This window comes from Hypanus sabinus, chromosome 17 (assembly GCF_030144855.1).
Source record: "Hypanus sabinus isolate sHypSab1 chromosome 17, sHypSab1.hap1, whole genome shotgun sequence".
Taxonomy (NCBI): domain Eukaryota; kingdom Metazoa; phylum Chordata; class Chondrichthyes; order Myliobatiformes; family Dasyatidae; genus Hypanus; species Hypanus sabinus.
Window position 1 is genome coordinate 7,670,390 of NC_082722.1, and position 24,079 is coordinate 7,694,468.

The following is a 24,079-nucleotide window of genomic DNA, read 5'->3' on the forward strand; positions in this document are numbered from 1 at the left end:
AAAGCTGCAACCAGTTGAAGATATGCTGAGTTCTTCCAAACTCTACAAGGCTCAAAAGTCCATAGGAACATGAGATAAAGGTACAGAATTAGGTTACTCATGTCTGCTCTGCCAGTCAAATATGGCTGATTTTCTTTTTAACCCTATTCTACTGTCTTCTACCTGGAACCTTAAGCCCTTTAAGAATCTATCAATCTCTGCCTTAAATACACCTAACGATTTGGTCTCTACGACTCCCTGTGGCAATAAATTCCAGATTCATCACCTCTGGTTGAAGAAAACCCTCATCATCTCAGTTCCAAAGGCATGTCCTTTTATTGTGAAGCTGTGCCCTCAGATCCTAGATAACTTCCCCACATCTACCTCTACGCAGGTTTTTCAGTATCCTTCAGATTTCAATGAGACCCTCTTCATCCTGCTGAACTCCATTGAGTACATGTCTAGAGACATCAAACACTCCTGATATGGTAAGCCTTTCATTCCTGGAATCATTCTTATGAATCTCTTCCGGACCTCTCTAGGGCCAGCACATCCTTCCTTAGATATGGGGCCAAAAACTGCTCACAATGCTCCAAATGCTGTTTGATCAATGCCCTGTACAGCCTCAACAGTACAGCTTTGCTTTTATATTCCACTCTTCTCAAAATAAATGCTAACATTGCATTTGCCTTCTTTACTACCTACTCAATTTGCAAGTTAATCTGAGAGTCATAAACTAGGATCCTTAAGTGCCTTTGCATCAATTTCTGAATTCTCTCCACATTTAGAAAACATTCTATACCTTTATTCTTCCTATTGAAGTGCATAACATGACACAACTGCTCATCTTCCAACCTGTCTACAGCACTTCTGTAGACTCTCTGCTTCATCAACACTATTTGTCCCTCCATCTATCTCTGCAAACCTGGTCCAAGACCATCAATTCTGTCATCCAGATCATTAACGTATAAAGTGAAAAGTTGCAGTCCTAACACAGACCCCTGTCGAACACCATCAGTCACCGGAAGACAACCAGAAAAGGAGCCCTTTATTTCCATCCTCAAACACCATGTATGCGGCACCATGTCAAAGGACTTCAGACAATGTAAGTAAATAACATCCACTGACTCTCTCCTTTGTTCAACCTGCCTGTCAAAGAATTCCAGCAGGTTTGCCAAGTAAGATCACTCATAATGAAACCATGATGAACTTGTCCATTTTATATACAGGGTGGATATAGGAGGCGAATATGGTTGACGGAATAGTAAAAAGGGCAAATACTGCAGATCTTTTAGCCAGGGGAATTAAACCTGTTAAGGAATTTTCAGGTGCTGCAGGCACCATTCTAAATGGTTGCATCATGATCTGGTTTGGAGGGGCTACTGCACAGGATTGTAAACTCAGCTAGCTCCATCATGGGCACTAGCTTCCCAGCAATTGAGGACATCTATAGGCAATGGCTCAAGAAGTCAGCATCCATTATCAAGAACCCTCAACATCCAGGATACGCCTTCTCATTACTACTATCAGCAAGGAGATACAGGAGCCAGAAGACATACACTCAACGTTTTAGGAACAATATCTTCCCTTTCACCATCAGATTTCTGAATGGACAATTAACCCTGGAACATTACTTCACTATTTTTGCTCTGTTTTTGCATTGCTCATTTAATTTTTTATATATCTCCTATTGAAATTCATAGTATATTTTAGGTATTGCACTATACTGCTGCTGCAAAACAACAAATTTTACGCCATATGTCAGGGGTTCTGATTCTGATTCTCACTGCCTGTATAAGGTGCAGGATAAGAAACGAATTAGATTGCTTTCTCCAAGTCTGTAATTTCCTGGGGCTTATTCCAGCTGCTATTTTTAGCTTTGGAACGTGAGAAAGGAAAACTCTCACTGGAATCTGAAGGCAGCAATAGCAGGTTCATCATTTTAAACTAATGGGGACTCTTACCCAGACAATCAGCAGCTGGTGCCTTTACCATGAGGGCGGAGGGGGAAGAAGAATACAGCGAGATGCCAAAAGGCAGCCTGTAAAGTGGAAGCAAACTGCGAGCATCACCCCCACCTCAACCCACGTGTGTAATTTATTTGCACACAGATGAAGTGCGGCAAATTACTTTCATTGCCAAATACTAAAACTAAATAGGGTGAAGAATGTTGAGTAAGAATGCTCTGGCAGAAATGACAACCACTTTATTATCGTAACCGGGAGGATCGAGCAGACATTTTCCCTCAGCTGTGCCAGAATTCTCTGAGGCCATGCTCCTTCCCTGGCCCCAAGGGTGGCCAAATTTAGATCATCGATTGCTCTACCATACTCTAAAACAAAGCTGAGCTACATCTCCCATCTCAGCTCAAACAGCTCTTCATCTAATGGAATGTCAAAATGTTCCCAAGGGATCCCACAGTGAATTTTCTTTACTTTACCCCACAGATTATAATGGAATCAAGCTGTTTAATTGCTATCTATTGTCTCAGTGCTCAAGATGGAAAAGAACAAATTAACCACATAAATTCTTGTTAGATCAATAAACGCTATGGCGCAAGTTACAAAATGCTGCATGTGGCAGTTGCCTTCCTGTGTCACGACGAGGTTGCCTTCTATTGTTAGTTCAGAAGGTTAGGAAATTAAATATAGTTAACATTACTTAACTTCGGCATTCTTAGTCTCAGAAAGTTCCATTCTCACATGCACATAGATTATTGACGTCAGTGCATGGGAAATAAACGATCAGCAGAGATTTTATTCTCCTTAAGAACATTAAACTGACAACATTTGAATAATCTCTTCAAATATTAATTCCTGGGGTTTAATCCAAAGAAGCAGTACTGACACCCTAAGCAATAGAAAGTGCAAATTAATGTAACGGAGCAGAAACAGATCCAAGCTGTGGGAGGGGAAGGTTTGAACATTAGGAGGGGGATGTAGGGAGAGAGGGAGAGAGAAAAGGCAGGAGAGAGACAGAAAGAGAAACAGGGAGGGAGGGAAGTCACACTGTATGTATCAAAGCCAAGGGAAGGTAACAGAATGATCCTTTTCTGAAGGATCCTCGGCAGCTTATTAATCAAGCCATTTCTTGTGCACAACACGCTAGCCCATGTGATGTGAACATACACTAAGTGGCCACTTTATTAGGTACGTCTGCGCATTAGTGTCAATATCTAATATTCCAATCATGCGGCAGCATCTCAATGCATAAAAGTATGAAGACATGGTCAGGATGATCAATTGTTCAAACCAAACATCAGAATGGAAAAGAATTGTGAAATGATTGTTGGTGCCAGACAATCTCAGAAACTGCTGATTTCCTGGGATTTTCATCATAACAGTCTCCAGAGTTTACAGAGAAACAGAAAAGCATCCAGTGAGCGGCTGTTCTGTGGGCTTCCAGTTTAAGATGGCGCTACCGAAAGCATGCGACACCTCACCAGTAGTTCAAAAGACAAGAAATTCGACTAAAACATTATTAATAGCACCTTTTCTGAAGTAAATTGTGGTAAATTATCATCCCACAAAGAGGTAAGTGGAGGCAAAGTGAACTCCAGGTACAAACCGTGCTTAACATTGCAGAATCGACACAGATAGAGTGAGCCATTCGGCAAGGAGAAGTTCAAGCAGGGGAGCTTCCATACCCTACAACTGGCCCGGGTGTGAGGTTGAATCGCTCTGGGTGCCAAACCGATTTACAGAAATCAAGGGCAGCTTCGGGCTGGGTAGTGAAATCTGGTCCCCGAGCGAGTTGCTGGGCGGCATGGCCTAGACCCCGAGCCTTTCACTGCAATGGTGCCTGGGTCTTACTGCGAGATACCGTACACTGTTCGGACAATGTAAATATCGGCGCAGATAGACATAGAAAGACAGGGTGTCAGGATTGGAGAAAAGAACTGATTTCACTCATTCTCTGTGATGTTCACTCCTCTTTCCATGGCGTAGAGTCGATGAAGACTGCCCTGGCTGCTGTGCTCCTTACCCACTAATATGATGAATAACTGAGGCTTTGGGCCCACTTCGGGCGGCTCCAGTGTTTGGATCTAAGAACTCAGAAGGTCGCTGCTTGCTTCTATTGTTTGCATGACATGTGTTATGTGTGTTTTTTTTCCCTTTCTCTGCACAGCAGGTGTTGGTCTTTATTTTATTATTGTTGATTGGGCTTTTTCGGGTTTCTTGCTTTATTTTTTGATAATAAATGTACTTTGAAACGCCTTGTTGATAAGAAAGTTCGGAGAAGAATGGTCGGACTGGTTCAAGCTGACAGGAAGCTAGCAGTCACTCAAACAGTGGTGTGCAGGAGAGCACTTGTGAACATGGAAAATGTTGAACCTTGAAGTGGATGGGCTACAGTAAGTATTTAATGAAGTGCACTTCACCATGATGTGAGGGTCAGTTCTTTATAACAGACAGCGTTAGCACTATGTTCCCAAAGGATACCATCTCAAAGACTTTCCCTTTAGGAAAGGGGAAGTCAAGGGAACACACACCAGTCATTATCGAGCACTCAGCAGTGCAAAGGGTGATCAGTTTCAAGTTCCTGGGTGTCAACATCTCTGAAGATCCTAAAATATTGATGCAATTACAAAAAGGCACATCAGTGGCTACATTCCATTAGGAATTTGAGGAGATTTTGTATGACACTAAAGAGTAACAAATTTCTACAGATGTACCGTGGAGAGCTTTCTAATTTGTTCCATCAGCATTGGTTTGGAGGCCTACTACACAGAATTGGGAAAGCCAGCTCCATCATGGCCTCCTCACCATCAAGGATATCAAGCATCCATCATTGAGGTCTCCCACCATCCAGAGTATGACATTGTCTTGTTACTACCATCAAAGAGAAGGTACAGGAGCCTGAAGACACACACTGAATGTTTTAAGAACGGCTTCTTCACCGCTAACGTCATATTTCTTCATGATCCCCGAACACATGAGCACTACCTCACTATTTTTCTTCCCTTTTTCCACTACGTATTTATTTTAATGTATATTTCTTATTGTAATTTATATTATGCATTGCTCTGTATTGCTGCTGCAAAACAACAAATTTCATGACACGTCAGTGATAGTGAACTGAATTGAGAACTTGATTTTGACTTTGATAGCCCGTAATGCTAAAGTTGTTCAAACATTAATCTATATCTTCATTGTCCCAATATTGTGTGCAGAGATAATCCTGCAACAAAGTAGTCCTTGTAGTCAGCGGATCCCACTTAATGGCCCAGCATTTTGGCAGGGTATGCAGAATGAAGCATAGTTAACCCACCTCCCTCAGAGGTGATGTGAATAAGTTGATTTCGTGGAAGACCCATTCTGGGTTCTTTGCTTCCTGACACAGTGCTCACGATGAGGAATATGGCAGCACAGTGAGCTCTCTTTATGCAGTGAGGTCATGAACTGCTCATTTGGAATGAATCACACTTTAGCTTTTACTAATGCTGTAAAGTACTTCATTTGATAGTTTTCTGTACAAGCAGTGTGTTCTGCTGGAAGTGTTAAAGATAAGGGGTTGTGGTATATTCAGTTTAGGAATGTCAGGTCAGCCAGTCAGGATGGTGGAATTGGGACAGGATTTTAGAGAAAGCTGGGCGGAGAGGTGTTGTGACAGACACTAAAGGGGTCGAGGTCTTTTTTCGGTGAGAGATGGAGAGAGAAGAAGATTGAGAGAAATGCTGGTAGGATTCTATCCAACCGGAATGCGTGTTTCGATGGAGTGCAAGATGGAAAGTTCTATTGGTGATGGGCGAACAGAAGTTGGCGTCATGACTACATGAACACCTCCAGCTTTTGGAAAATATGAGCTCCAAATTTGTGCCCATTTGATTGTTTTAATTATAATAGTCCTTTTAATTTTTTTTCAATTTTTCTTCTTTAATAACTGTTTGATTAAGCGAGATTCATAAATACACCATTCTTATACAGGTGGCCCGGGTTTTTCGAATGTTCGCTTTACCAAAGACCTACATTAGTACCTGTTTTCACTAAGCAAAGAGGATTTTCACTTTTATGAAAAAAAAACGCCCGCTTTATATGTATGTTTACCCCAAGAACGTCTACCATGACCGTGAAGCCTTGTGCGGGCAGTTGTGTACGCATGTGTGTATGTGCCTATGCATGTATGTGCGTAGGCGTGTATGTGTGCATGTGTGTACGTGCTGATTTTTTTCTCCAAATCGATTTCAGCTCGCAGTCTTCCTGCATTTGATAAGAGAAACTACACCGTACATAAAATATTTTTACTTTATATAGGCTGTATATTTATCATATCATTCCTGCTTTTACTATATTCTTGTATTATTTTAGGTTTTACATGTTATTTGGCATCATTTGGTAAGTTATTCTTTGGGTCTGGGAATGCTCAAAAATTTTCCCATATAAATTAATGGTAATTGCTTCCTCGCTTTGCGATATTTCGGCTTACAAACAGTTTCATATGAACGCTCTACCTTCGGATAGTGGGGGAAACTTGTAACTGTATGCAGTGTATGATCTGTTATTTCTTGCTGATGCGCAATTGCAAGTTGGCAGTATTTACATAGTATTTGCTCAGATTGGGGTGCAGGTGACTGAAACATCCCAGCTCTCCCAGTCTGGTAGGACCCAAGTCATATTGACACTGGATGTACGGAGTTTGAGAAAGGTGGTATTGTCACAGCTGAGTCCATTGGCTTGTTAGCGAGGGGTTAACCAGTCGCATTTCTAGAGATGCCTGATATCATTGTGGGGGCTCATCTGGGATTAGATTTGCTGATACTGTGTATTTGCTGTAAGAATTGATGAAGCAGTTTGTGTGTTTAAGCCTGTGTTTAAATTAGTGTCTGGGAAAGGGTTAAGATACGTGATTATGGACACTGTAGGGATTAAGCATTGGTGTGATTCAAAGAGATCACTCGTAACTGAGGCTTGTGTTCTGAGTGGGGTGGCTATCCGCAGCCCAGATGAACTGCTGATTAGAGTTTTAAATTTGGTTCCAGTATTACTGAAAGCTGTAGTCATGGAATGGCAATTTGACCAGAAGTTAAATTCCCCAAGTGTATTTTGGAAGAAACTAGCCACAGCTCAGAGGCCACACTTTTTTCAGCTTCTTCGGTGCAATAAACTGGTTTTAGTGCCCTAGAGAGTGAGTAAGGTGAATAAATACAAACAACCAGACTGATGGGCATTCAGCAACTCCTGCAAGATGCTATATTTGCAATTGGGCAAGGAATTGTTTGAGAAATTCTGTATCTGCACAAATTAGCATTAAATATTTTCTGTGAAAACTTGACCTTTCTGCATTTCTCTGAGCAGCAGAATAATGGGTCCCAGTGGAGACAGAGTGGAGTGCAGGTGCTGGAATCCGCAGCAACAAACTATCTACTGGAGGAATTCAGCAGGTTGAGCAGCATTTGCTGGTGACAAATGAACTGTTGACATTTCAGGTTGAGACCCTTCATCAAGACTGAGAGTGGAGAGGACAGACTACCGATATAAAGAGGTGACAGAGTGGTAAGACGGGGCTGATAGGTAGTAGATGGTAAAAGGAGAAATAAGGTATGATGGAAAATGGAGCCAGGTAGAGGAGGGGAAGGAGTGGAGATGGCAGACACAGGCAGGTGGTGATAAGTGGAAACAGACAAAGAAATGGCTCCATCTGCACTCATTTTCTTGCTTTTCCACTAATCACCTGATGTCTCCTTCCTCACCTTTGCCTCTCTTCCTAAATAAATAAAAACAACTAGACTGATGGGCATCTAAGTCTGGCTACCCTGGTCGGTACCAGAAAACCAGGTATGATTTGTGGAGGGCTATTTCAAGGGCAAAGAGACAATCTCGAATGAGGTTGGAGGCGACATCGGATGTACAACAACTCTGGCAGGTTTTGCAAGATATTACTTCCTACAAAGTGAAACCCAATAGTATGAATGGCACAAGAACATAAAAACATAAGAAATAGAAGCAGGAGTAGGCCATCCGGCCCATCAAGCCTGCACCTCCATTCAATAAGATCATGGCTGATCTCTCCGAAAACTCAGCTCCATCTACGTCTTTTCCCCATAACCCTTAATTCCCCTACTATGTAAAAATCTATCTAATTGTAGCTTAAATACATATAGTGAAGAAGCCTCAATGCTTCCCTGGGCAGAGAATTCCACATTTTCATCACACTCTGGGAAAAACAGCTTCTCCTTATCTCTGTCCTAAATCTTCTCCCCTGAATCTTGAGACAATGTCCCCTAGTTCTAGTCTCACCTACCAATGGAAACAACTTTCCTAATTCTATCTTATCTATCCCTTTCAAGATTTTGTATGTTTTTATAAGATCCCCTCTCATTCTTCTGAATTCCAGAAAGTATAGTCCCAGGTGACTCAACCTCTCCTCATAGGTTAACCCCTTCACCCCTGGAATGAACCAGGTGAACCTCCTCTGCACTGCCTCCAAAGCCAGTATATCTTTCCTCAAGTATGAAGACCAGAATTGTACACAGTACTCAAGGTGTGGCCTCACCAGTACCCTGTGTAGTTGCAGCATGACCTCCCTGCTCTTGAATTCAGTCCCTCCAGCAATGAATGCCAAAATTCCATTTACCTTCCTAATAACCTGTTGTACCTGCAAGCCAACTTTTGCGATTCATGAACAAGCACTCCCAAGTACCTCTGCACAACAGCATGCTGCAATCTTTCACCATTTAAACAATAATCTGCTTTTCTATTATCTCTTCCAAAGTAAATGATCTCACATTTACCAACATTGTATTCCATCTGCCAGACCTTGGCCCACTCACTTAACCCATCTATATCCCTCTGCAGTCTCTCCACATCCTCTGTACAATTTGCTTTTCCACTCAGTTTAGTGTCATCAGCAAATTTTGCTATGCTACATTCAGTCCCCTCTTCCAAATCATCAATGTAAATGGTGAACAGCTGCGGGCCCAGCACCGACCCCTGCGGCACCTCAGTCACCACCGACTGCCAACTGGATAAACACCCATTTGTACCTTCTATTGCTTAACCAATCCACTATCCATGCCAATACATTTCCTCCGACTCCATGCACCCATATCTTATTTATAAGCATCTTGTGTGGCACCTTATCGAATGCCTTCTGGAAATCCAAGTATATTTCTATCCAATGCACTCAGTATGTCTTCAAAGAACTTCAGTAAGTTTGTCAAACAGGACCTGCCCTTTCTGAATCCATGCTGCATCTGTCTAATGGAACCACTCCTTTCTAAATGTTTCGCTATTTCTTCCTTTCTTTCACTTGGAGAAGGAAGTCAGAGGATCAGAACTGGAGTGTGGCGGGAGCCATTTTGATTTTTTTTTCTTCTTCTTCTCATTGGAGTTAAGAGAGTTGGGACTGCACAGGCGTGTGACTTTGGGCAGTGAAGCAGGGAAGATTTAAAAAGGACACAGCCTTAAACAGCGGGCAGTGGAGTGAGCCAGGAGTAGAGTGAAGGCTTAAGGGCTTGGGCTCAACGGGCTTAGGCGGAAGCGGGCAAGGCAAGGTAGGTCTAGGTTTCAGTTTTTCCTGTTATTTGAGGAAAGGGGAAGTATGAGTGTGAGGGCAGATTGTTGTTCTCAGTGTCGGATGTGGGAGGTCCTGGAGTCTCCTAGCCTCCCGGATGTCCACATCTGCGCCAGGTGTACCGAGCTGCAGCTCCTAAGGGACCGTATTAGGGAACTGGAGCTGCAGCTCGATGACCTTCGTCTGGTCAGGGAGAGTGAGGAGGTGATAGAGAGGAGTTACAGGCAGGTGGTCACTCCGGGGCCACGGGAGGCAGACAGGTGGGTCATGGTTAGGAGGGGGAAGGGGAAGAAGGTACTAGAGAGTACCCCAGTGGCTGTACCCCTTGACAATAAGTACTCCTGTTTGAGTACTGTTGGGGGGGGGGGGGGAGAATGGCCTACCTGGGGGAAGCAACAGTGGCCGTGCCTCAGGCACAGAGTCCGGCCCTGTAGCTCAGAAGGGTAGGGAAAGGAAGAGGAAGGCAGTAGTAGTAGGGGACTCGATAGTTAGGGGGTCAGATAGGCGATTCTGTGGACGCGATCAGGAGACCCGGATGGTAGTCTGCCTCCCTGGTGCCAGGGTCTGGGATGTTTCTGATCGCGTCCACGATATCCTGAAGTGGGAGGGTGAGGAGCCAGAGGTCGTGGCTCATATAGGTAACAATGACATAGGTAGGAAAAGGGAAGAGGTCCTGAAAGGAGAATATAGGGAGTTAGGAAGGCAGTTGAGAAGAAGGACCACAAAGGTAGTAATCTCAGGATGACTGCCTGTGCCACGTGACAGTGAGAGTAGGAATGGAATGAGGTGGAAGATAATTGCGTGGCTGAGGGATTGGAGCAGGGGCAGGGATTCAAGTTTCTGGATCATTGGGACCTCTTTTGGGGCAGGTGTGACCTGTACTAAAAGGACGGGTTACACTTGAATCCTAGGGGGACCAATATCCTGGCGGGAAGGTTTAATAGAGCTGTTAAGGAGGGTTTAAACTAATTTGGCAGGAGGATGGGAACCGGAATGATGGAGTGGAGGAGAGGGAAAACAGAAATAGATCTAAGGTAGTGAGCAGTAAGGATGTCAGGAAGGACAGGCAGGTGATGGAGCAAATTTGCAGCCACTGGGATGAGTTGCAGTGCAATCAATGCAAAAAGTACCAAATACTGGACTTAAGGTGTTATACTTAAATGCACACAGCATAAGGAATAAGGTGGATGATTTTGTTGTACAGTTACAGATTGGCAGGTATGATATTGTGGCCATCACTGAGACGTAGCTAAAGGATGCATGTCTCTGGGAGCTGAACGTCCAAGGATACACGGTGTATCGGAAGGATAGGCAGGTAGGTAGAGGGGGTGGCATGGCTTTAATGGTAAGAATTGATATTAAATCATTAGAAAGAGTTGACATAGGATCGGAAGGCACAGATTCTTTATGAGTTGAGCTAAGAAATTGCAGAGGTAAAAGGACCCTGATGGCAGTTATCTACAGGCCTCCAAACAGCTGCAGTGATGTGGACTACAAATTACAACAGGAAATAGAAAAGGCTTGCCAGAAGGGCAGTGTTATGATAATTGTGGGGATTTTAACATGCGAGTGGATTGGGAAAATCAGGTCAGCACTGGATCTCAAGAGAGAGAATTTGTAGAATGTCTATGACATGGCTTTTTAGAACAGCTTGTTGTTGAGCCCACTAGGGGATCCGCTGTACTGGATTGGGTATTGTGTAATGAACCAGAGGTGATTAGTGATCACAACATGATTGAGTTCACTGTGAAATTTGAGAAAGAGAAGCTGAAATCCGATGTGTCGGTATTTCAGTGGAGTAAAGGAAATTACAGTGGCATGAGAGAGGAACTGGCCAAAGTTGACTGGAAAAGGACACTAGTGGGAAGGTTGGCAGAGCAACAGTGGCTGGAGTTTATGTGAGAAGTGAGGAAGGTGCAAGACAGATATATTCCAAAGAAGAAGAAATTTTCAAATGGAAAAAGGATGCAACCGTGTCTGACAAGATAAGTCAAAGCCAAAGTAAAAGCAAATGAGAGGGCATACAAGGAAGCAAAAATTAGTGGGAAGACAGAGGATTGGGAAGTTTTTAAAAGCTTACAAAAGGAAACTAAGAAGGTCATTAAAAGGGAAAAGATGAATTATGAAAGGAAGCTAGCAAATAATATCAAAGAAGATACTAAAAGCTTTTTCAAGTATATAAAGAGTAATAGACAGGTGAGAGTAGAATCAGACCGATAGAAAATGATACTGGAGAAATTGTAATGGGAGATAAGGAGATGGCGGAGGAACTGAACAAGTATTTTGCATCAGTCTTCACTGAGGAAGACATCAGCAATATACCGGACACTCAAGGGCGTCAGGGAAGAGAAGTGTGCGCAGTCACAATTACGACAGAGAAAGTACTCGGGAAGCTGAATAGTCTAAGGGTAGATAAATCTCCTGGACCAGATGGAATGCACCCTCGCGTTCTGAAGGAAGTAGCAGTGGAGATTGCGGAGGCATTAGCAATGATCTTTCAAAAGTTGATAGATTCTGGCCTGGTTCCGGAGGACTGGAAGATTGCAAATGTCATCCTGCTATTTAAGAAGGAGGCAAGGAAGCAAAAAGGAAATTATAGACCTGTTAGCTTGACATCGGTGGTTGGAAAATTGTTGGAGACGATTGTCAAGGATGAGGTTACAGAGTACCTGGAGGCATATGACAGGATAGGCAGAAGTCAGCATGGTTTCCTTAAAGGAAAATCCTGCCTGACAAACCTAGTGCAATTTTTTGAGGAAATTACAAGTAGGCTAGACAAGGGAGATGCAGTGGACGTTGTGTATTTGGATTTTCAGAAGGCCTTTGACAAGGTGCCACACATGAGGCTGTTAAACAAGATAAGAGCCCATGGAATTATGGGCAAGTTACATACGTGGATAGAGCATTGGCTGATTGGCAGGAAACAGAGAGTGGGAATAAAGGGATCCCATTCTGGTTGGCTGCCGATTACCAGTGGTGTTCCACAGGGTCTGTGTTGGGGCCGCTTCTTTTTACGTTGTATATCAATGATTTGGATTATGGAATAGATGGCTTTGTGGCTAAGTTTGCTGATGATACAAAGATAGGTGGAGGGGTTGGTAGTGCAGAGAGTCTGCAGAGAGACTTGGATAGATTGGGGGAATGGGCAAAGAAGTAGCAAATGAATTATGATGTCAGAAAGTGTACGGTCATGCACTTTGGTAGAAGAAATAAATGGGCAGACTATTATTTAAATGGGGAGAGAATTCAAAGTTCTGAGATGCAAAGAGACTTGGGAGTCCTCGTGCAGGATACCCTTAAGGTTACGTACACAATGCTGGAAGAACTCAGCAGGTCAGGCAGCATCCGTGAGAAAAGAGTAGCCAACGTTTCGGGCCTAGACCCTTCATCAGGAAACCTTAAGATTAACCTCTAGGTTGAATCGGTGGTGAAGAAAGCGAATGCAATGTTAGCATTCATTTCTAGAGGAATAGAGTATAGGAACAGGAATGTGATGTTGAGGCTCTATAAAGGCACTGGTAAGACCTCACTTGGAGTACTGTGCAGTTTTGGGCTCCTTATTTAAGAAAGGATGTGTTGATATTGGAGAGGGTTCAGAGAAGATTCACTAGAATGATTCCAGGAATGAGAGAGTTAACATATGAGGAACGTTTGACCATTCTTGGACTGTACTCCTTGGAGTTTAGAAAAATGAGGGGGGACCTTATAGAAACATTTTGAATGTTGAAAGGCATGGACAGAGTGGATGTGGCAAAGTTGTTTCCCATGGTGGGAGAGTCTAGTATGAGAGGACATGACTTGAGGATTGCACGGCAGCCATTCAGAACAGAGATGTGAACATTTTTTTTTAGCCAGAGGGTGGTGAATCTATGGAATTTGTTGCCATGGGTGGGGGTGGAGGCCAAGTCATTGGGTGTATTTAAGGCAGAGATTGATAGGTATCTGAGTAGTCAGGGCATCAAAGATTATGGTGAGAAGGCAGGGGAATGGGACTAAAGGGGAGACTGGATCAGCTCATGATGAAATGGTGGAACTGTCTCGATGGGCCGAATGGCTGACTTCTGCTCCTTTGTCTTATGGTCTTTATGACAACTTCAAGCATTTTCCCAACTACAGATGTTAAGCTAACTGATCTATAGTTGCCCATCTTTTGCCTACATCCTTTTTTAAAAAGTGGTGTGACATTTGCTGTCTTCCACTCTGCTGGGAACTGCCCAGAGTAGAGTGTTTTGAGAAATGATTATCAATGCGTCTACTATAATCTTCCCTTTCCTTATTTCTTGTTTACAATAGGCAATAGGTGCAGAAGTAGACTATTCGGCCCTTCGAGCCTGCACCGCAATTCTGAGATCATGGCTGATCATCTACCATCAATAATACCCGGTTCCTGCCTTGTCCCCATATCCCTTGATTCCCCTTGATTAGTTGTTCTTTGTTGCTTTTTAAAGTTTTCCCAATCCTCCAGTCTCCTACTACTCCTTGCAACTTTGTACAAATGAGCTTTTAATTTGATACTATCTTTTATTTCCTCAGTTCTCCAAGGCTGGCTCTCCCCACACTTACTGTCCTTACTTTTGACTGGACTATTACTTTCGTTGAGCGCCGTGAAAAATCTCTTTGAAAGTATTTCACTGTTCCTCAACTGCCCTACCAAATAACCTGGGCTCTCAATCCACATTAACTAACTCCTCCCTCATCCTGTTGTAGTCTCCCTTGTTCAAGCATAATACACTAGTTTCAGATCTAACTATTTCATCCTCCATTTGAATGCAAAATTCTATCATACTATGATCACTCTTTCCAAGAGGATCCCTGACTACAAGATCATTAATTGTACCTGTCTCATTGCACGGGACTAGATCGAAGATAGCATTTTCCCTTGTAGGTTCACTAACATGCGGCTCAAGAAAGCCATCACGGATGCATTCTATGAAGTCCTTCTCAAGACTTCCTTGACCAACCTGATTCACCCAATCTTTGTGGAAGTTAAAATTGCCCAAGACAACTGCTGTTCCTTTCTTACAAGCCTGTAATTTTTTGGTCAATCGCCTTTGCCATTCCAATATTTTTATCAGGTGGCTTATAGACAGCACCCACCAGTGATTTTTTTCCTTTTACTATTCTTAATCTCTACCCAGATGGACTCAACATTCTGCTCCATAGATCTTATATCGTCTCTCACAACTGCCCTGATCTCATCCCTAATTGAGAGCGCCATCCCACCTCCTCTGCCTTCTTGCCTATCTTTCCATATTACCTGATACCCTTGGATATTTAATTCCTAGTCATCTCCACCTTGCAATCAGGTTTCTGTAATGGCCACTAAGACATATGCCTTGGTACTGATCTGTGCCACAAGTTCACTAACCTTGTTTCTAACATTATGGGTATTTAGATAAAGTGCCCTTATTGTCCTTTTAGAATCTAGTGACCTATGCGATTTTTGGTTTTTACTTTTATGCACTCTACTCACTAACGTATGCTCACTAACTCTAGCTTTGGTCTCTGCATCGCTTCCCTCTTCTTTTCTGTGTGGCCTGCCATATCAGTTTAAAACCTCCCCAACAGCACTAGCAAACTTCATGTCATCTTGTCTTCAGGTCAAACTAGCATGTCATCTAAAACTTTGACTAACTTCTATAGATGAGTGGTGGAGAGGTATATTGACTGGTTACATCATGGTCTGATATGGAACCACCAATGCTCCTGAATGGAAAAGCCTAGAGAAAGTAGTAATGGTCCAGTCCATCGTGGGTAAAGTCCTCTCCACCATTGTGCACATATACTCAGAGTGCAGTCGCAGGAGTTCAGCAACACGACCAAGGACTCCCACCATCCAGGCCATACTCTGTGCTGCTGCGATCAGAATGAAGACGCAAGAGCCTCAGGACCCCTACCGTCAGGTTCAGCAACAGTTATTACCCCTTAACCATCAGGTTCCTGAACCAGAGAGGATAACTAAACTCGATTTCACTCACCCCATCTCTGAACTGTTCGATATTTACTGCTCCTTTATTTTAACTTTTTCTATTTACAGTGTTGCATTTGCACGTTGGTTGTTCGTCCGTCTTGTAGGTTGCTGTCCTTCATAGATTCTGTGGGTTTTCTTGTATTTACTGTGAATGCCCGCAAGAAAATGAATCTCAGGGGTTGTATATGATGCATATACTGTATGTACTCAGAGAAGCCCACCTTCTCCTTTGAGAAGAGGAAATCTAGCTGAGAAGAGCAAATGAAAAAGTTAAGGCAGGGATCTTGTGTCTGACGTTAGCTGAAGAGGTGTCTCCTGAATCATTGTTCATCTGCCCCTCAATCAGCTATGCACAAAAAAACACTGCTTTTAGTTCCTTCATGAAAACAAAACAATGGCAGCAATGCTTCACCACCAGATGAACTCAATGTCTTTTATGCCCGCTTGGAAAGCAAGAACACTACTACAGCTGTGAAGATCCCTGCTGCACCTGATGACCCTGTGACCTCTGTCTCAGAGGCTGATGCTAACCCTCACACGGTGGAAAGTCCCGACAGTGTACCTGGTAAGGCAGTGGTCCCCAACCACCGGGCCACAAAGCATGTGCTACCGGGCCGCGAGGAAACATTATGATTTGGTGATATGAGACGATATGGGTCAGCTGCACCTTTCTTCATTTCCTGTCATGCCCACTGTTGAACTTAAACGCACATGAGGTCATTACACACGCGAGGTCATCAGGCGCCTAAATGCAGTGATACCCTCACGTGAGGGATCATTGGTTGACCTCGGGTAACCGGCCGCCTTGTGCGGCCGGCATGAAGTGCCATTGATCGTGGCCTGGAGCGCGGACAGATGGGCGTCACTTATAAACCTGTTCAGCACACCGAATGTTCGTGGGGAACCCGGTGCTAAAATATTCGCAGACGACCTAATTCGGGCTCAGGGCTTCGTAAGTAGCGGAGCAGCTACCTTGCTGTGATCTGCTAAAAGTCACCCCTGGAGACAAACTTTTGCCGGCCGATAGATCCTACAAGGGGGATGGGCGCGCGCCCTGTCCCACTCCTCACTTGGTCGGACAGTCACTCTCTCCGGACTGTGATCGCCGTGGTTCCGGGACGGGGACCTCTGGCCCTGGCTTTGTCTTCTCGCCCTACCCACGTGTCTGGCGGCGGGCGGGTGGGAAGCTGGAGTTCAGGCCTGGAGGCTGTCTAATGAAGCAATGAAGCTCCCAAAATTGCTTTGGTACCTTGAGCCCAAGCACCCTGCACTTAAAGACAAACGCGTTGAGTTTTTGAAGCGAAAAAAAAAACATGAGCAAGCGGGACAGAAGCAAGTTCTGAGAGCCACGAAAACTAAATTGCAGAATAGACTGAACATAACCCCCTTCGAGTATCACTGTATTCCAGTCGTGATTAACACCCACCCCACCCATCGGCTGGTCCGCAAGAATATTGTCAATATTAAACTGGTCTGCCGTGCAAAAAAGGTTGGTGACCCCTGTGGTAAGGCTCTGAAAACCTGTGCCAACCAACCAGCAGGGGTATGCAAGGACATTTTCAACCTCTCACTGCTACGGGCAGAAGTTCCCACTTGCTTCAAAAATGCAACAATTATACCAGTGCCTAAGAAGAATAATGTGAGCTGCCATAATAACTATCACCTAGCAGCACTCACATCTACAGGGTATCCTGCACAAGGACTCCCAAGTCCCTTTGCATCTCTGCATTTTGAGTTCTCTCTCCATCTAAATAATAGTCTGCCCATTTATTTCTTCCACCAAAGTGCATGACCATACACTCTCCAACATTGTATTTCATTTGCCACTCCTTTGCCCATTCCCCTAAACTATCTAAGTCTCTCTACAGGCTCTCTGTTTCCTCAACACTAACCACTCCTCTACCTATCTTTGTATCATTGGCAGATTTAGCCACAAATCCATTAATCCCATAGTCCAAATCATTGACATACATCGTAAAAAGCAACGGTCCCAACACCGACCCCTGTGGAACTCACTGGTAACCAGCAGCCAGCCAGAATAGAATCCCTTTATTCCCACTCTCTGTTTTCTGCTGACCAGCCAATGCTCCACCCACACTAGTAACTTCCCTGTAATTCCATGGGCTCTTAGCTTGTTACGCAGCCTCAAGTGCGGCACCTTGTCAAAGGCCTTCTGAAAATCCAAGTACACCACGTCTACTGCATCTCCTTTGTCTACCCTGCTTGTAATTTCCTCAAAAAATTGTAGTATGTTTGTCAGGCAGGATTTTCTTTTCAAGGAACCATGTTGGCTTTGGTCTATCTTGTCATGTGCCTTCAGGTACTCTGTAATCTCATCCCTAACAATCGATTCCAACACTTCCCAACCACTCACACAAAATGCTGGTGGAACACAGCAGGCCAGACAGCATTCTGTGTGTGTTGTTGTTTGAATTTCCAGCATCTGCATATTTCCTAGTCTTTGCACTTCCCAACCACTGATGTCAGACTAACAGGTCTATAGTCTCCTTTCTGCTACCTCCCACGTTTCTTAAATAGCAGAGTAACATTTGCAATTTTCCAATCATCTGGTACAATGCCAGAATCTATCGATTCTTGAAAGATCATTGTTAATGCCTCCACAATCTCTTCGGTTATTTCCTTCAGAACCCGAGGGTGCATTCCATCAGTTTTGGAGATTTAACCACTCTCAGACCATTAAGCCTCATGAGCACCTTCTCAGTTGTAATTTTCACTACACAAACCTCACTTCGCTGACACTCTTGAATGTTTGAATTTCCAGCATCTGCAGATTTCCTCATGTTTTTCCTTCCTCATGACCTTTTTCACTTCCTTTTGCAAGTTTTTAAAAGCTTCCCCTTCCTCTATCTTCCCATTAGCTTTGGCTTCCTTGTATGTCCTCTTTTTTGCTTTTGCTTTGGCTCTGACTTCACTTGTCAGCCACAGTAGTGTCTTACCATTTGAAAATTTCTTATTTGGAATATATCTGTCTTGCACTTCCCTCATTTTTTGCAGTAACTCCAGCCATTGCTGCTCTGCTGTCCTTCCTGCTAGTGTCCCTTTCCAGTCGACATTGGCCAGTTCCCCTCTCATGCCCTTGTAATTTCCTTTATTCCACTGAAATATTGGATTTTAGTTTCTCCTTCTCAGGGTTCAAAGTGAACTCGATCATACTGTGATCACTGTTCCCTAAGGGTCCCTTAACCTTAAACTCTCTTATCACCTCCAGATCAGTGCACAACACCTAATCCAGCACAACCGATCCTCTAGTGGGCTCAACAACAAGCTGTTCTAAAAAGCCAACCCTTAGATATTCTACAAATTCCCTCTTGAGGTCCAGCACTGACCTGCCTGGTTTTCCCAATCCACTTCCATGCTAAAATCCCCAACAATTATCATGACATTGCCTTTCTGATCCGCCTTTTCTATCTCCTGCTGTAATTTGTAATCCACATCCCGGCTGCAGTTTGAACACCTGTATACAACTACCATTAGGGTCCTTTTACCCTTGCCATTTCTTAACTCAACCCATAGAGACTCTACACCTTCCTATCCTATGTCATCCCTTTCTAATGAGATAATATTATTTTTTATACACAGGGCCACACCACCCCCTCTGCCTACTAACCTGCCTTTCCAATACACCGTATATCCTTGGATGTTCAGCTCTCAATGTCAGCCATCCTTTAGCTAAGTTTCAGTGACGGCCACAATGTCACACTTGCCAACCTGTAGCTGAATTTCAAGATTGTTCATTTCATTTCTTATGCCGCGTGCATTCAAATACAACACTTTCCGTCCAGTGTTTGTTGCTTTCTGTTTTAACTGCACCATGCCTCTATTGCCCTTTAACTCATCCCGCTGGCTGTGATTAAGCCTCATCTCCTGCCTCTTCTTTCTATAATCTCTGCTGCACGCTATTTTTGATTTATTTCTGTTTTCCACTTCCTCAGTCAGTCCTATCACTCCGGTTCCCATCCCACTGCCAATTTAGTTTAAGCACTCCCTAACAGCTCTATTAAACCTGCCTGTTAGGATATTGGACCCCTTTGGGTTCAGGTGTAACCCGTCCTTTTTGTACAGGTTGTACCTCCCCCAGAAGAAGCCCCAGTGATCCAGGAATCTGAAGCCCTGCCCCCTACACCACTCTCAGCCACCCATTAATAAGTCTGATCATGCTATCCTTGCACTCGTTAGCATGAGCAGCAATCCTGAGATTACTACCTCAGAGGTAGTAAGAGGTAGACCTTAGAGGTCCTACTTTTCACCTTCCTACCCAAGTCACTGAATTCTCTCTTCAGGAACTCCTCCCTTTTTCTAGCTATGTCATTGGTACCATCGTGTACCAAGACTTCTGGCTGTTCACCCTCTCCCTTCAGAATACTCTGCACCTGATCCAAGACATCCCATACCCTGGCACCTGGAAGGCAACACACCATGTGGGTATCTAAATCAGGCTGACAGAACCTCCTGTCTGTTCTCCTTGCTATGGAATCCCCTAAGACTACTGCATTCCTCACCTTCCTCTTTCCCTTCTGCACCATGGAACCAGGCTCAGTGCCAGAGACCCAACTGGTATGGGCATCCTCTGTCAGGTCATCTCCCCACAACAACATCCAAATGAGGTAACAATTACTGAGGAGGATGGCCACAGGGGTGCCCTCTACTATCTGAGCTCTTCCCTTCCCTGACAGTCAACCATTTATCTAACTCCTGCAGCCTCGGGGTGACTAAGCCCCTGTAGCTCTTATCTATCTCCAGCTCACTTTCCCTAATAAGCTGTAGGTCATCAACCCGCAGCTCCAGATCCCTCACATGGTCTCTCAGAAGCTGCATCTCGGTGCACCTGGTGAAGATGTGGCCGTCTGGGAGACTGGAAGATTCCCAGGATTCCCACATCTGACATCCAGAGCAAAGTACTATTCCTAGAGACATGCTCTCTATTCCTCAAAAAATGTAAGAAAAAGATAAAATCCACTTACCTCGCCAAAGCCCTACCACTCTGACTCAGACCAGTCCAACGATGACCGCTCCGCTTAGCAGTGTCTCCTTTTTATACCGGAATCTTCCCTACTCTCCAACTCACAATTGGTGCACCGATTATGGCTCAGTTCCCATAAAGCTCTCCCTTTTAAACTTTGCTCCCAGAGTTGTACACTGTCTCCTCTGTCATAGCTCTCCAACTTGCAATTCGTGTGCTGGTTATAGCCGATTTCCCGCGAACCTCTCCCTTCTAAACTTCACTCCAGGATATGTGCGCTGCCTTCTCTGTCATACCTCTTCAACTCACGATTAGTGTGCTGGCTATAGCTGAGTTCCCATGAAGCTCTCCCTTTTAAACTTTGTTCCTGGACCTGTGCACACTCCCCACTGTTGTAGCTCCCCAACTCACGACTGGTGTGCCGGTAATCGACTATAGCTCAGCATTTAATACCATCGTTCCCACAATCCTGATTGAGAAGTTACAGAACCTGGGCCTCTGTACCTCCCTCTGCAACTGGATCCTTGACTTCCTAACCGGAAGACCACAGTCTGTGCGGATTGGTGATAACATCTCCTTCCCGCTGATGATCAACACTGGTGCACCTCAGGGGTGTGTGCTTAGCCCACTGCTCTATTCTCTATATACCAATGACTGTGTGGCTAGGCATAGCTCAAATACCATCTATAAATTTGCTATAAATACAACCATTGTTGGTAGAATCTTAGATGGTGACGAGAGGGCATACAGGAGCGAGAAATGCCAACTAGTGGAATGGTGTCACAGCAACAACCTGGCACTCAACTTCAGTAAGACAAGAGAGCTGATTCTGGACTTCCGGAAGGTAAGACAAAGGAACACATGCCAATCCTCATAGAGGGATCAGAAGCGGAGAGAGTGAGCAGTTTCAAGTTCCTGGGTGTCAAGATCACTGAGGATCTAACCTGTTCCCAACATATCGATGCAGTAATAAAGAAGGCAAGACAGTGACTATACTTCATTAGGAGTCTGAAGACATTTGGCATGTCAACAAACACACTGAAAAGCTTCTGTAGATGTACTGCGGAGAGCATTCTGACAGGCTGCATCACTGTCTGGTATGGAGGGGCCACTGCACAGGACCGTAAGAAGCTGCAGAGAGTTGTAAATTTAGTCAGCTCTATCTTGGGTACTAGCCTACAAAGTATGCTGGACATCTTCAAGCAGCGCTGTCTCTGAAAGACAGTGTCCATTATTATGTACCTCCAACACCCAGGACATGCCCTTTTCTTACTGTTACCATCAGGTCGGAGATACAGAAGCCTGAAGGCACACACTCAGCCATTCAGAAACAGCTTCTTCCCCTCTACCATCTGATTCATAAATGGATATGAAATCCTTGAACACTACCTCACTTTTTTTTAGTACATATTAATTCTGTTTTTTGCATGATTTTTAATCTATTCAATATACATATACTGTAATTGATTTACTTATTTATTATTATTATTTTATTTTGTTTTTTCTTCTAGGTTATGCATTGCATTGAACTGCTGCTGCTAAGTTAACAAATTTCATGACACATGCTGATGATAATAAACCAGATTCTGATTTTGATTGCTCCTTAATGATTTGATTAACAACCCCTTCATAAGTTTAGATTTCAATTCACTTTTGTGCATCTGCTCACTCTTTTCAATGTGCAAAGCCACCTTGAAGGAAATGCTCACTGTACTTTGGACGTGAGTATAATCTAAGGTTCTACCTGATACTGCAGCTGAACATAAAGGGTTCACTTGGCACCAGTCAAAGAGCTTCTGTTGTCCTCAACAATATTAATCCTTAAAGACTGCAAAGTGGCTGCCACAACTCACTACAACACTGACTGCACTGAAATGGTTAGTGTATCCTAAATAGATTAAAAGAGACTGTGAATTTATCTGATGAATATAGAACATAGAGCATTACAGCACAGGCACTTCAGCCCATGATGTTGTCCCAATCTTTTAATCTACTATAAGAACAATTCATCCTTTCCTCCTCCATAACCCTTCAATTTTCTTTCATCCATGTGCCTATCAAAGAATTTTTTAAATGCCCCTAGTGTATCTGCCTGTACCACCAGACCTGGCAGGGTGTTTCATGAAATAAGGATGCTTCCTTTGAAATAGAGATGGTGCCTATATCTAAGTAAAATTCTCTTTTGAAAAATTATTTCTACAACAGTTAGGAGGAATAGACTCACTGAATAACATTCATATTTGGCTTGAAGTACTGGTTTGAGCACACAACACCCTAGCACAGCGAAGCAAGCCTGCTGTAAGAATCCCCACTCTGCATCACAATGGACTGAGCCCACACTCTGGCACTGAATCGTGGTGTGAAAGGCTGAAACAATGGATGGAAAAGGCCTACCACAAAAACCTCACCAAGCTTGTACTTATATCCACTAGTTGTGGAGTCATTGAGTCATGCAAAATGGAACAGGCCCTTCAACCCATCTGGTAAATGCCAACCAGATTCCCATCTAAGATGTTCCTAGTTGCCCGTATCTCTCTAAACCTTTCCAATTCATGTACTTGCCCAGGTACCTTTTAAATGCTGTTAATGTACCTGTCGCAAATACTTTCTCTGGCAGCTCATTCCATGTACTGACCACCTCTGTGTGAAAAAGTTGCCCCACTGATTTCTATTAAAAATCTCTCCCTTCTCACATAAACCTACACCCTCAAGTTCTTGATTCCTAACCCTTGGAAAGAAGACTGTGCACATTGACTCTATCCATGTCCCTCATGGTCTATCCACTTCTACAAGGTCACTCCTCATTCTCCGACATTCCAATGAATAGTTGAGCTCTACCCCTATCCATAACTCTGGCCCTCCTGGAAACATCTTTGCAAATCTCTTCTGCACTCTTTTTCAGCTTAACGGCATCTTTCCTATAACAGTATCAAACAGTATTACAAATGTGACCTCACCAACTCTTTTATTACGACTGCAACATAACATCCCAACTTCTACACTCAATATACTTGGTTGAACTCCCATGCAAGGAAGCTTTTTCAATACTTATATCTCCTACATTCCCACTGTATGTCACACAAAGCATGTACAGAGTGGCACTTGCACATCAGAGAACCAGTAGTGACTCAAACCTTTTCTGCATGCACCTGGTTCAGTTTTAATTCAAGAACACTTTCATAGATCTCCAAATTTATCCAAGTCCCTGGTGAGCTCCAGTAACAACCAACTCTGCCATGCATTAGACTAGTGTCTGTTCATAAAGAAGGCTTTGGGGATTTTCATTCTAACTGGTTCAGCCACCACTGCAAGTCATGGAGTTTGTGATTTCATGTTGATACCTGCAATCAAGTGAGGTTGACTGTGACAAGCGAGTGTGAAGACAAAGGAATGTACCACTAGTACATGTGGATGAAGATTCCAAATATTGGTCCCCTTAGTGGCAGTGAAGTATACAGGCAGAAAGGGCAAGACTTCTTTCACACGGTGAGAGATAGGTCTGCTAGGAAGACAACACCAAGATTGGGTGGAGTTTAAAAAAGAAGTTACCCAATGTTCCTTGCAGAATAGAAAACCCAATCTAAGAGCACCATTAAAAAGGCCCTAGAGCCCCTGTCTGGTATCTCTAGCTGGTC

General features: G+C 43.7%; 1 protein-coding gene across 2 annotated transcripts in view; it reads right to left on the reverse strand.

Moving 5' to 3' along the window:
- The window catches only part of vac14 (vac14 homolog (S. cerevisiae)), a 496,659-nt gene that overhangs the window by 57,814 nt on the left and 414,766 nt on the right, over positions 1-24,079 (reverse strand). The window lies entirely within an intron of this gene.